We start from the raw sequence: 12,965 nt of genomic DNA, 5'->3' as shown, positions 1-12,965 counted from the left end.
TTTTGAGGGGGGTAGACATCTTCCAAGTCTTCCCACACTTCGGAGATTTCAATGGAGTATACTAGTTAACTGTCATTCTTGTTTTTAACTGACTCACATCGTTTTCCAGAGATACATCTTTCTTATCATAAGCTTTGCATTACTTCTATGTCTCTTGCATAATATGATGATAAAAAGTCTTCTAATTGGCTAATGAAACAATTATTCAGTAAATCCCAGGCTGAAACTTAGAGTGAATACAAAAGGTACCAACAACAGCTCTGTCAGTCTCTTTTTTTATTGACTTTGTCGGGGGAGAGCTACTTTGAACTGCTGGGTTAGGAAGGGCAGCTAGTCACATTTTCCCACCCACTTCCCACTGTTTCTTTTCTGTTTATTTTTTCCCTGATCTTAAATAAATGAATATTCCAAGAGGAGAGTATCCAGGCAACCAAGTGAGTTCAGGAGATCCTAAAGTTCCATTAATAATTAAGAGTCAGCAGCAAAATCCACCAAAGGCAGTATCAATAACCACGGGAGTTAAGAAAAGACTAAGCAGCAATTTTAAGGTGGAAGTACCCAAGCCACAACCTTGTGGGTATTGCAGGGCTGGGAATAACCAGAGAATGGCCACTGAGCTTGATGAGGATCTTGCACAGGAGCCAGGAGACAAATGGTATTTTCTTCTCCTGTAAGAAGAACGAGGTAAGTATAGTGTCTCTGAAGTTAAGAGAGTATCCAGAAGTGGGATGGAAAACAGTGCCAAATTTTATGGAGAGGTTCCAAAGAGGCTATTGGAGTTGGCAATTAGAAGCTTGTTGGTGAAAGAGTGGTTTCAGTAGAGCTGTTGAGACAGAAGTCAGATGGCAAAGGATTAAATAGTGGTGAAGGAAGTGGTTTTTAAAAAGTAACGACCTTTGGTAGTCTAAGTCGTGCAGACTAGTAACAATTTACCTAGTCAAACATGTGGTACAAATTTTGCTTGTGATAGTCTGGGAATGCTGGTAAAGGGAGAACAGCTGTGGTCTCAGTCTGCAGGGGTACACAGCTGCTTAAAACTGCCAAGTTAGCTCTTGAGACTATTTAATACTATAAGGACCAGGTGTGTCAATTGATGAGAGAATTTTTAAAAATAAATTTACTATAATTTCTCCTACCTATGCAAACACACATTAAATACATATCATTATAAACAGAGAACAAAACTTTACTTTGAAATAAAAATGTTCATCCAACTATCTCTATTTGCTTTGTTTTGTGGATTTAAAAATGCATTGCATGTGCACCAATCCAATTGGCTATTCCTTTTACCCTGGCATTTGATGAAAAAAAAAAAAAAAAGAGTAAATCAGGAAGAATTAAGTCAAGAATAATAACTGATGAATTCAGAGCTAGAAATTTAGTTCTGGATTTGGATCATTCCTACTCTGGTGAATAAATATTATTGGATAAGTTACACCAGAAGGGTAGTGAAGGGAATAGCAGAATAGTTAGATGCCACTAGCAAAATGGCACAGGAAAATAGAATGACTCTGAACAGGAAAATAGAATGGCAAAAAAGAAGGAAATGTGGTACAGTTGGGGGTAGTTTCACTTCTAGGACAACTTTGTCAGAAGAATTAGCAGAATATTCAGGAATTAATTATCCATTCTGTTTAAGGAGATCTGTGCAAGAGATGTAAAAAAAAAAAATATTAGCTAAATTTGAGGTGTTAGAAAAGGATGTGGAAACCAAATTATTTTTTTTAAAAAAGCTAAGGGGGAATTGTGAGAAATAGGTGAACATTTATTTGGTTTCCACAGAAAAATTAAATTGGATAAATGATACTTAAATTAGAAAACTGAAACACAAGGACATCAAAGAATAATCAAGGGTAGAGGTTATCTTCCCCCAAAAGAAAGTAAGCTCCTTGGGGGCAGAGATTGAGTTTTGTAATCAGGGGTGGAACCTGAGATTTGAAAAGAATCTTTTGTCCTTTGTCCTTAGCCCTCCTCTGTTATCTTCTCCCTTAGAATGTAAGCTCTTTTGGGGCAGGGACTGGGTATGTAATAGGGAATGGAGAGTTATGTCATGTAACTTCTGTAACATCCAGTTAAGGAGGAATCGAGAGAGAGACTTGTGTTTCAGAGTAGGAAATAAAATGCTGCCTTTGGAGTTTCAAAGGTGTGTTTACTCACTTCAGGAACCCATTCTTGTGAGAATGTAAAATAAATCTTTCCAGCATTCAAAATAATAAATAAATAAATAATGTATTGCATTAATTGCTACAGTTTGATCCTTCAAGGTATACTGAAATTCCAGCCCTTCTAAGGGAGACTCAGGTCATGCTCTCCAAGTTTAAGTCAGGTGCTGGTGTATAAATTAGCCCTTGGCTATTTGAAAAGAGCTTAGAGAAAGGGGTATGATTGAGAAAAGAAAGGAGGATTTGGGGAGGAATGAGTTTGGTTATATTTGCAACTTGTAATGAGTGGTAGCAAGGGGAGAATAGTATAAAAAAAAGTCATGCATGAGGACTAGGCAGTGTGGAGGATCAGCATAAAGCAGGGAGTCTTAGAAGATCTGGGCTCTTGTTTGTGCTTGACTATGGATAGAGTCAGAACAGCAGATAGAGTTTGTCAGTCAGTCAGTCAGTCAATAAGCATGTGGTACTTAAGATGTGCCAGTCACTCTGCTAAGTGATGGGGGGAAGAGGGAGAGAGAAAGACAAAAACACAGTCCTTATTATTACTAATTTCTCCCTAATTTCTAATTAATTGATCCTAATTAATTCTAATTAGGGAGATATGCAAACAACCATCTATATATAATATATATATACATATGATGTAAAAAAGATACACTCTAAGAGAGAAGGCATTAAGAGTGAAAAATCCCAGGAAAGATTTTTATTTTATTTTATTATTATTATTATTTTTTTTTTTTTTTTTTTTTTTTGGCAGAAAACAGATTTTGAGCTAGGTCTTGAAGGAAGCAAAGAAGTGATAAGGAGAGAAGAGTACAGCATTCCAGGTGTGGAAAAAAAGTCAAAAAAAGTCAAAAAGGAGCTGGGAGAATGGAGTATTCAGCAAAAACAAAACAAAACAAAACAAATAAGGGTGGGGGGGGAGAGACAGAGACAGAGACTGAGAAACACAGAGAGACAGAGACAGAGAGAGAGTATTTGTAGATCATAGAGTAGGGGGTGAGGAGTAAAGTATAAGAGGAATGGAAAGTGGGAGAGGAGGAAGAGGTCCAGCTTAGAAGGGCTTTAAAAAAATCAAACAGAAGAATTTATATTTGAGCAATTGGATTTTATGGAGTAGGAGAATGGTATGGTCAAGCCTGCACTTTAGGAAGATTATTCTGATAGTTGGAATGGAGGGTGTATTGGAGCAACATGGGGCAGAGAGATGAACCAACCAGGCTATTGTAATAGTCTGAAATGATATGATAAAGATCTGTATCTGAGTGGAGAAGGTGTGAATGAAGAGAAGGGAGATAGATAGAAATGACAAACTTTGGCAACAGATTAGATTTGTACCGTATAAATGAGGTGATACCCAGATAGTCTGGTGATGGAGATTACAATAGTATTCTTCACTATAATAAGGACCTTAGAAAGAAGAAAACATGGAAGACAGGGATGTTCATAAATTCTGTTTGAGAATGTCTGTAGAGATGTCTGTACAACATAATTAGAGTTGTCCAATAGGCAACTAGCAATATGAGACTGAAGGTCAAGAGAGAGGTTAGGGTTAGATATCTAGATCTGAGAATCACCTTCAAAGAAATAATCCTTGAATCCTTGGGAGCAAAGAGGCCTGTTTAGCTAGGATATAGAGAATGCAAATGGGAAATAATATGCATTTGTGTACTCTTTTCCGAATAGTATTATCCTTCCTGCTCTCTTCCTCCATCCCTTTGAGTCCACCATGATCTTTTCAGATCCCTTTTCACTTCTCTGTAATCCCTTGGCACCTTCTGCCTCTGTTGGAGGTGTCTTATTTGAAAATCTTCTTACAAGCTGATTACCTAGAACCTCACCAATGAAAAGAAATAACTTGTTTAATTTTTTTTGAAGTGTATTATTGTGGGACATTTCTCTCTGTCTCTTCCCTGCCATACCCCACAGAGACCAAGTCTTACTAAGTAACACTTTGTTATCTTAAAACTCTCATTGAAGAATACAGTCAATGGAGACCCCCAGTAGGAGGTCTGAAGCAGATTGTGGAGACAAAGAAAGCCCTAGCATTAATGAATTTCTAGGAACATCAGCAAATACCATTTGATTCCCTTAGATACCTGAAGTAAGAATGAAGATGCAATAGTGCCCACCTGCTGATAGCACTTCCACCACTCAAGCTATTCCTGAACAACCATAATCTACCCAGGGACTGACTGCCATTGGGAGGCTATATTTCCCTTGGAAATGGCTGCCTTTGGGAGGTTACATTTCCCTTATAGAAACAGCTGGCAGAGAACTTCATTGGATTAAAGACCTGAGTTTAGTGAGAAAATTATGATATCTGTTATGGGTGTGCCAAGGGTTTATATATGGGGCATTATCCCAGGGCAGGAACTAACACAGGACACTATGAGAGAATATATTGGCATCCTAATGTTCCCTTTGAATAACAGAGATTACTAAGGATCTCTAGATTCAAGGACAGTTTTTCTGATTCTAGGACCAGTGTGTTCAGTTCAAATCTAACCTCAGACACTTAGTATTAGCTGTATGACCCTGATCAAGTCACTTAACTCCATTTGCCTCAGTTTCCTCATCTGTAAAATGAGGAAATACCAAACAATTCCAGTGTCTTATTCAAGACAACCCTGAAAGAGATCACAAATAGTCAGAAATGACTGAAATGCCTAAACAATAACAAAACCACAGATCCAAGGTAGCACTTTGGTCATAGAATCCCAGTATTGGATGTTATCAAATCCAGCTTCTTAACTTAACAAATTTAGAAAGTTTATCCAGCAGTTCTCCAACTACTATTAGTGTTACAGCATCTTCTCATTTATTGTTATTGTTGTTTGTCCTTCATTCTTCACTTCTCGTTTCCATCAGCGGTTAGAAAGTCCAAAAGACTCATGATGAAAAATGTCATCCATAACCACATCCAGAGAACTATGAAGTCTGAAGGAAGATCGAAGCATACTTTTTTTTGGTTTTTGTTTCTCATGTTTTTTCCCTTTTGTTCTGATTCTTCTTTCACAACATGACTAATGTGGAAATATATTGAACATGATTGTACATGTTTAATATCAGATTGTTTGATCTTGGGAAGAGGCAAGGAAAGGAAATTTGGAACTCAAAATCTTATAAAAATGAATGCTGAAAACTACTTTTACATGTAATTAGAAAAAATAAAATGATATTAAGTGGGGAGGGTTGGAGGAAAGAAAATTGGTTTGTGGAATAAAGACAACCCAAGTTAAAATTTATATAATTGTATGACTTTCATCAAGTCACTTAATTTTTTTTAATGTAACCCAAGTAACTATTAAAAACTAATGATTACAGAATGAATAACATTCAGAATAACAGAATGAATAACAAGTATCTAAAGAACTTTGATGATTCTCCTGATTAATTAATTCCACCTGGGTATTTCATACTGTTGCCCCCCCCCCAAATATTTTGCATGTTTCTTGTATATATACACATGTGTATGTATATATATATATATATACATGTATGTATGTATATACGCGTGTGTGTGTTTGAAGTATATTATATAATATAATAACCCCTCCCTAACAGAACATAAGTTCCTTGAAGGCAGAGATTGTTTGTTTTTATCTGTTCCTAGTGCCTTGTACAATGCCTGAAATATTACTATAGTTGGTGCTTAGTAATGCTTGTTTTAAATTCTCATTTTCCAAAGTCTAGAAATGTGTCTCATGATAGCTAAGGAAAATAGTAATTAGGTTGAGATAGAGGAAGAAGAGGTGAACATAAAGTTAGTGCTACAGCTTTGACCATATTTTGTCTTTTGATATGCAGGGCAACATTGCTGATAGCTGATAATCTTCAATACTCTTTACTTAATACTTACTATTAATAATTAATAATAATGTATTAGGAGCCTAGTCCTATGGCAAGGTATCATGTGGTAAGGATATAAGGAAAAGAGTGTCATTTAAATTAGAATTTGTGATTAGAACTTGACAACTAAGTTAGGAGAAGAAAAAGATTTATCAATTAAGTGACTACAATACTCTAATGAAGAAAGCAAAGAGGACTTGTTCTAAGGAGTGGCCATGTGACTGAAGAAAAGGGAACAGATTTAAGAGAAGTGGAGATAAAATCAACAAGATTTGGAACTTAGAGGCAAGAGAGAGGCAAAATTACAAACTGCTAAGGTTTGTGAAAGCTAATGGTGCCCCAAACAGAAATGGGCAAGCCAAAAATATGGTCAAGTTTAGGATGGATGATGAGCATAATTTTGAACATATTGAATTTGAGAGAGTTCTAGGTGAAGATATCTAAGCAATTGGAAAGCCACAACTATAATTCGCGCGTGCGCGTGTGTGTGTGTATGTGTCTGTGTGTCTGTGTGTATAAATGTTTACAAGTGATGATAGTTAAGAGTTTAGACAGCACCACAAGGACGAATAGCCATCATGGCCCTCTGGATGTGTACCTGGTAAAAAGCCTATGATAGGAGTGAGCCTAGGTCTAGATCTTATGGCTGAGGATGTCTATTAGAAAGTAACTGCTAGGAATAAAGCTCATACCTTTAATACAAAGCCCTATTCAGAAAGATCTGACACAATTTATTATATTCAACTCATTCCTAGTGTCTCTGCTACTCTTGTTTGAGATAAACAACTTAAACAAAATTCAGCTGCTTTTTACATAAGCTATGTTGTAAATCAAAGTGGATTTACTTTGCTAGGTATTAACCAAGGGGTACTATTGGATAATGTAAACTTGGCTTTAGATAATTGGTGGTTTGGGGCAAATTATGTAATAAATTAGTTGTTGGTGAGGTCTAGTCTTAGCTCTGTCACAAATTTGCTCCATTTCTTTGGACAAATCTTATAGTGTCTTTGAACCAGTTTTCTCTGTCAGTCAAATGATAAATGGCAATTCCTTTGAAAATGTCTAATGAGGAGTCTACTTTCAAGAGTGATTATAGGTTTCTCTAATGAGGAAAATGATTGAGCAGCTCTTGGTGAAAGTATAGGCCACCCCCAACTTACTATATACCAATATAGTAAATGACTGAGTCATCTGGATTTGTTTATGAAAATGAAAAGTTTATTATGGCAATTTCAGGACCAGATCAATGCTGCCAGAAATTACAGAAAGCTTATCTCTAAAGAATCCAGACAATAATTAATGCAAATGATACAAAGAAATGATAGAAAATGTGCAACACATGACTATACACTACAAAAATTTAGCATCTATTGACTCCCAGGAAAGATTATCACGAGTGACCAGAATGATTAACTAGTAACTTGCTATCTTTCATGAAATGACAGATGTCAAATCCTTATCAATTCTATCTCTACATCTTTTCCCCCCTTTTATTTATTCAAATGTCTATAATCCTAGTTCATGCCTTCATTGCCTCCCCTACTCTCTCTTTGCTTCCTACTTCTCCTTTCTCCTTTATGAAGCTGGCAAATTCTAATCACAGATTTGAATGTCTTAGATCACAGACATACTTAGAGGTTGGATATTGGAGATGTTATATATCTCACCCTAGTTCCATATAATTTTAATTTCTTCCCCTAAGTGTCCATATCTTGAAAACTATTAACTCCATGCAACTCAGAGCTTATGCATATCAGGCAGAGAGGAACCTGATTCTTTGATCAGACAAAATATCTGGGTACATTTTCAGTGAACCTTTATTTAAGACATGACAATCCATAAACACTGAAAATCAGGACTTGATTTATTGTTGTTGTTTTTTGTTGTTTTTTGATTGTCTAGATTTAAGAAAGTAATGGAGAAAATGGTAATGATGTAGTGTAAACTTAATAGTGTGTCCTGCATATATTTTCCCCCTGGAGAATCAGTTATTAAACATTTATCAGCATACCCCTGACAGTCCCTAAGCAGTGTCCATCAATTCCATAGGGCAAATGGGACTAAATTGGCAAGAACCAAAGACCAGAATCACTCTCAAAGTTGAAGCACAAATTTGATAAATCTTTTTTTTTCTTCAATATGAAGCACATTGCTCCTCCTGACTCCAAATCCTCTCGGAATGAATGCCAAAGTTCAGCTATTCTTACCTAATATTTCCTTTTAAGTAGGAGTCTATAGATCTGTTTGTTTTTATGGCTTTTGCCAACCGGTGGATCATTATGTTGAGCAGGTCAGTGCCAAGATAAACATAACCCATGAACTCACTGAATTTGAGATCACAGAGTGGATGTATTATGTAAAGTGGGGAGTTGGACTGACTGTGTTGCAGTCTTAAAGGGAAAAATATAAGATCGGGTATCAAAGCAAAATAAAAAGTTAACTTGAAACAGTTCAGAGGTCCCTTTACCTTAAAGTTTCTTTGCTTCAAATAGTAAAGCCAGGGAAATTCCAGTAATGAATAAGATGTAAAATAGGATCTGTAATACATTAAAGCTCCCACCCCCACCAGAAAAAAAAAAACAAAACTCATGCTTCAGGGGGTTGAAGGAAAATGTCTGACCTAACTTCTAAGTGGATCATGTAGTCATTGTCCTTCTTGGACTGCAGATTCATAGTAGATAATTGGACTTTCCTTATTTCATTTCCTGTTTTTATTCATTGTTGAAAAGGGACAGGAAAGATAGCTGGAGGGAAAATGGGGAATGACTGAAGGAATCTTTGATAACCTGGGTCTTCTTCTGTAAAGAAGCACATAGAGGACCCTCAAGAGAAATTCGCTGCACTCTCCACAGTCTGTGGGGACCCAAAGTATGCTATAAGAAAGCTGTCATTATTCCTCATTCCTCTAAAATAAAAACATCTTCTGGGCTAGGGACATTGCACTAGCTGGTATCAATAGAATGCTTTAAAGTTCACAGTAAAGTTCACTTTTACTATCATCTCATTGAGTCTTTTAATCCTCTAAACAACCCTTTGAGGTAAATGATATTATCCCCATTTTGCAGATGAGGAAAATGAAGTTTCAGTGACTTGACCACTACTGTCTTGAAGCAGGATTTAAATTCACATATTTTTTTTCACCAAGTCTAGCCCTACTCATCACCTAGCTGCATTCTTTCAAGGATGTTGTTGCCTGTCCTTTGTGCTTCGAGAGGACCAAAATAACAGCACTATGTCAGGGTCAATGTATAGCGTGTCCAGTTGTAGTTGACCAGATCAAAAAGAGTTGGAAGGCTTTACCACAGGTCAAACACAAATTGTCCTTACGACCATTTGGGAGGGAGATCTTTCTAAAATTGTACATCTTGTATTTCTTTTGAGCTACTGCAATTCTGCTTTGCTCACAGAGCATAGGGCTTTCTTTGATGTGGGCAAGAATGCTGGACAACTTACAATCAGAGTTCCTGAGAGACCTTGAGAATATTTTTATATTGCTTCTTCTAGCCACCATGTGAGTACCTATCTTGTGTGAGCTCTCCATAAAATAGTTTTTTAGGGCAAATGTACATTTGGCATTTGAACAAAATGGATAGCTCATCAGAGTTGTGCTCCTTGTAGTAGAGTTGGAATGCTTGGCAGCTTAGCTTGAGAAAAGACTGCAGTGTTCAGTACTTGATCTTGCTGGTTGATTTTCAGAATGTTCATAAGACAATTCAAAAGAAAGCAGTTCAATTTTCTGGCATGGCGCTGGTAGACTGCACAGATTTCATAGGTCTACAACAATAAGGTCAACACAATGACTCTGAAGACCTTCAATTTGGTGGGCAACCTAATACCTCTTCTCTCCCACACATTCTTTCAGAGTCTCCCAAATACTGATCAAGTTCTGACAATGCATGCATAAATCTCATCATCTATGTGGAAAGTATGTGCTAAGGTAAGTGAGTTTATCTCCGGCTTTCATTTGATCTAATTGATAGAATTGATAGTTCTATATATGAATGGTGTAGTGCTGACTGGTGGAGAACTTATATTTTATTGGTGTTGTCAGATCAAAATTAGCAAAAGTGGCAGAGAATCGATCCACACACCTTGCTGCATCTCAGCTTTAGAGGCTGCACTGATTGCACAATCATCTACAAGCAAAAAGCCACCAACCAACTTTCCCTCTACTTTAGTCTTGGCTTGTAGCCTTTTCAAATTAAATCATTTACAGTTAGTGGTGTACTTGACTACGTTTGTACTCTTTGAAGGAATCCAACAATGTAACTGAAAACATCATGCTAAAAAGCTTGGAAGTAAGCACACAACCCTATTTCATTCCTTTGTTCTGCTCAAGGCATTTCTCCTGGAGTTGTTGAGCAGCAAACACCATGTTGACGATTCCTCATTCCTTTCTGAAGCTCCACTGCCTTTCAGGTAGATGATCATCTTCCAGATGAAGGATCAGCTGATTAAAGGGGACTCTGGCAAGAATCTTGCCATCTATCTCTAAGACTCCCAATCCCCAGCTCCCCATGAATCTCACAGGATAACCTATTTCCTTTTCCTTTGTATAGATGGACAGTAGAAATATCCTTGATCTCCTGGGGGATAACTTCTTGCAGTATACTCGAAGATTTCAGTTATCTTTTGAATGAGCAGTGACTCCCTGCCTTGTAGCTCTCTGCCGGAATGCAATCAACAGCAGGCACTTTGCCACATGGAAAGAGTCTAATGGCATTCAGAACCTCCTCTTCAGTTGGAAATTCAGCTTGGAGAGGAATTGATTTCAACCTGAGGTAAACAGTCAATGGCTTCAGCATTAGTTGATGATGAATGGTCTGTTGAGAACACTCTGGAAGTATTCAGACTATCTCTCCAGGATCCACTTCTTATCACCAATCAACGTGGCTCCATCAGCACTAAATAGTTGAGATGCAGCATAGACCTTTGGTCCATAAATAACCTTCAGGACATCATAAAAGCACTTTAGATTAATACTATTAGCATAAAACTGAATTCCATCTGACTTCTTATTGAGCCAAGAATCCTGTAGCTTTTGAAACTTTGCTTGCACTTTATTTTTGATGGAGCTGCTACCTTTTTAGACATTGATGAACTATCCTGCTGATAGACCCTCCAGAGTTCTCATTTTTCATTTAGTAGCTTTTGAATTCCTATATCACTTTCATCAAACCAATCCAGATATCTGTGAGTGTTCTGGCCCATATGAGTAAATGTGCTGTTGTATACCAAATTTTTGAAAGTGGCCAACTCATTTTCATTTCTCCTACCAGTAGTGTGTAGGTTCAGCTTTCCCTCCAATTCAGTAGCAAGCTGTTTACACAGGCACTCTATCTGTTTACGCTGAATCTTCTAATAGTCATCACATCTTGAGGTCACTTCTTTTGTTGAATGTGAATGTTTAGCTTGGAGAGGATAAGTCTGTGATCCATCCAGCACTCTGTGCCACATGTTGCTTTCATGACTCTCAGACATCCTGTCTGGCTTTTCTCCTTATAATAACAGTCTATTAAATGGCGATATTTGCCATTAGGATGCATCAATGGAATTTTTTTTGCAGTTAGGTAAATGGAAGACAGTGTTGGTGATGAGAAGATCATGAGATGGACAAGTCTTCAATAATAAGTGATTATTGTTGCTCATTCTGACTCCATTCCTCCAGTGACTCTTCCTCCAATGACTCCCTTCCATGTCTGATAGTCAGTGCCTACTCTGACATTAAAATCACCAGAATTATAAGTTTGTCCTGTTTTGGCACATTGATGATGAGAGTCTTTATAAAATTTTTCTTTGAGCCCTTCAGGGTTCATCATGGTGGGAAGTATACTCATTGGTGATGGTGGTGTAGTGCTTTCCTACAAATGGCAATTGCATTGTCATAAACCTCTCATTTACTCCTTTGGGGAGGCATACAAGCTTGTTTACTAGATTAGATTTGAATGCTAAACCAAAGCCAGCTTTATAGCATTCTCTGTTACTGTGGTTATTATAGAAAGATATGGATTCAGTTTTAATTTTAGTAAGCTGGCATTCATTGGCCAGCCTTGTTTCATCCATAGCTACTATTTGGATAACATGCTGGGTTCTGCTCATCTTTCAGGTCTATTGGATTTCTTGTTTCCCATAAATATACACACACACCATGTGCCAATAGCGAGTGGAATCATCTTCACAAAAGTTTTGTGCATGTTTTTGCATTTCAATTGCAAAATGGAATCCCTATCTGCCATGATTAACAAGCTAGTTAGGTGAAGCAGACAATGTTTTGGACTTTTTTTTTTTCTGGCCCCTTCCTCACTCCAAAAGATGAGCCTAACTGTAGCAGACTATGACATGAATAGAATGGCTGTGGTGTGTCAATATATATTGGTACACTTATCAATGTAAGTTTTTTTTCTTTGAGCCCTAAGTTGCTGAAATCACTGTGCATTCTTTTTTCCCCCCTGAAGCAATTAGGGTTAAGTAACTTGCCCAGAGTCACACAGCTAGGACGTGTTAAGTGTCTGAGACCAGATTTGAACTCAGGTCTTCCTTACTTCAGGGCTGGTGCTCTATCCACTGTGCCATCTAGCTGCCCTGGCACTGTGCATTCTTTAGGTTGATATAGATGATGTCAGAAAGTATGTGGTGTAATAGAAAAAACTAAGTCTTAGAGTATTTAAGTTGTTACTCTTGCTGGTGTAATTGTGAGAAAGTCATTTAACAGACTCTTTGAGCCTCACCTGTAAAATCCAGAACAATGATCTTGGTGCTGAATTCAGGACTTTAAAAAAAAATTATTTATTTACAAAGCATATGCATGGGTAATTTTTCCAACATTGATTCTTGCAAAACCTTTTGTTCCAAAATTTCTCCTCCTTCCCCACACCTCCTCCCCTAGCTGGCAGGTAGTCCAATACATGTTAAGTATGTTGAAATACATGTTAAATCCAATATGTGTATACA

General features: G+C 37.2%; 1 long non-coding RNA gene across 1 annotated transcript; it reads left to right on the top strand.

The window, feature by feature from the left end:
* The first annotated feature begins 309 nt into the window (after nt 1-309).
* LOC111720460 lies at nt 310-12,028 on the top strand. The gene is made up of 3 exons (XR_002770137.2): nt 310-684; nt 9,877-9,951; nt 10,574-12,028. It is a non-coding gene; the product is annotated as an uncharacterized LOC111720460 (long non-coding RNA).
* The last annotated feature ends 937 nt before the right edge of the window (nt 12,029-12,965 follow it).

The sequence above is a fragment of the Sarcophilus harrisii genome, chromosome 4 (genome assembly GCF_902635505.1).
Source record: "Sarcophilus harrisii chromosome 4, mSarHar1.11, whole genome shotgun sequence".
Lineage (NCBI taxonomy): Eukaryota > Metazoa > Chordata > Mammalia > Dasyuromorphia > Dasyuridae > Sarcophilus > Sarcophilus harrisii.
The sequence above is the reverse complement of the archived record's forward strand: the minus strand, read 5'-3'. Positions and strand labels throughout refer to the sequence as shown.